The sequence below is a fragment of the Carlito syrichta genome, unplaced genomic scaffold, assembly GCF_000164805.1.
Source record: "Carlito syrichta isolate Samal-C Ts95f unplaced genomic scaffold, Tarsius_syrichta-2.0.1 Scaffold316722, whole genome shotgun sequence".
Classification (NCBI taxonomy): Eukaryota; Metazoa; Chordata; class Mammalia; order Primates; family Tarsiidae; genus Carlito; species Carlito syrichta.
Window position 1 is genome coordinate 1,782 of NW_007260818.1, and position 1,573 is coordinate 3,354.

General features: G+C 47.6%; 1 pseudogene; it reads left to right on the forward strand.

Moving 5' to 3' along the window:
- LOC110594633 overlaps window positions 1-767 on the forward strand; it is a 2,543-nt pseudogene extending 1,776 nt beyond the window's left edge.
- Window positions 768-1,573: the final 806 nt, after the last annotated feature.

The window sequence follows — 1,573 nt, forward strand, 5'->3', positions numbered from 1 at the left end:
CATGCCCAAAAGAAAAGGCCATGGGTAACCCAGCCAAGAAAAGCATGAAGAAAAGCTTGTAGAGTTGGAAGCCCCTCAACCGGTCCAGGGCAGGAGAACAGAAGCCACTCTTGGATGTGAATGCAAACAGCTCTTGCTCGCAAAGAAACAGGTTCCTCTGGAAAGTCACTTCAAAAAAGGCATCAGGCAATTTTTCAGTGGACTTTTTCCAAGAAGAAGGGCAAACCAGCACCAATCTTTGCCCAGAGCCTAAAACAAGTGAGAAACAGATTTGTGGACAGCAATACCACCGAAGTGCAAGAGCTTATGACAACTGTTGGACAGATGCTGGAGGAGAAAATGATGCTTCACCATGGACATCATGCCTTGAAGGTAAATCAGCACAGAAAAGAGCTTCAAGCCCCAATCAGTGGCTCTCTCTGCTCCACCGTCCCCACTTCAACCCAGAGCAAAGCAGAAGGCCAAGTTTCACAGCCAGCAATCAAGAAGCCACCCTCAAAGACCAGAGCTGTCCTACCAAGGAAAGCCAATTGAGAGACCAGCAGTCTTTGAAAAATGTCCCGTTCAGCAGTGAGTGACAGGGCCTGAAGCATCCCCTGTTCTTGTTCCTCAGAAAGTCCATGGCCCCCTTCAGCCCCTGTCAGCACAGGCCAAGAATGCCCACAACCTTCAGTCACCACCGCCACTGCCCCAGACACTGCCTCCTTTGGGGAGGTCAGCCAGAAAACTATTCTCTGGTCTTTCCCGGTAGAAAAACATATTTCTAAGAAAGAAACTTAGTTCATCTAGAGAAAAAATGTTTTTTCTCATGTTAGTGCATCCAAGATATTTAATGTTTCCCAATATATATGCTTTTTTTCTCAAAAGGGGGTAATGGCTTCTGTCTGCACCGTGCTTGGGGTGGGCTTTGGCTTCAAGAAGGGACAGAGCATGGAGGGAAGTGGACAGTGGTGTTGCAAGCCCATCTTCATTCTGTGCTTCTTCATGGAAACTTGTATCTCCAGAATATTGTCATCACACAAACAACAAACACACAACATTTCTTAAAATGAGTTGAGAAAAACCCGTGAAGATCTCACCCTGAAATCTGGTTCCATTCATCTTTCCACTACTGTCTCGCTACCAGAAGCTTTATGAAACTGTAGGGAACAGATTTGCAGGCATCCCAGAGTTGAATATTCCCATGGGGGTCCAGAAAGAGCTGGAGCTGAGTAGCTTTATGTTTGTCACAAAATGTGGAGATTTGTATGGGAAAGTGCTGAGCCCTGTGTTCAGACATCTTTCCCCTGAACCCCTCGGTGAGGAAGAGATAATACCTGCCCCAGGAAGCTCCATTTCTCTCTGATAAAGGCTGGGATGGAGATGGCCCCTCCTAGTTCAGCCTTCATGAAAAGCACAGCATCTCCACTCCACTGCCTCTGCCTGTATCAGCCTGTAGAGTGGCAGCAGTGACAGATTTTCCAGTTCTGTGCACATGTAGGTGGGGGTGCTTCAGAGAGGATGCCGAGGGCCATAAACACACCTGCTCCAGGTGGGAGAATAGCCCTGTACATGAGACACCTGTCTTTGTCTA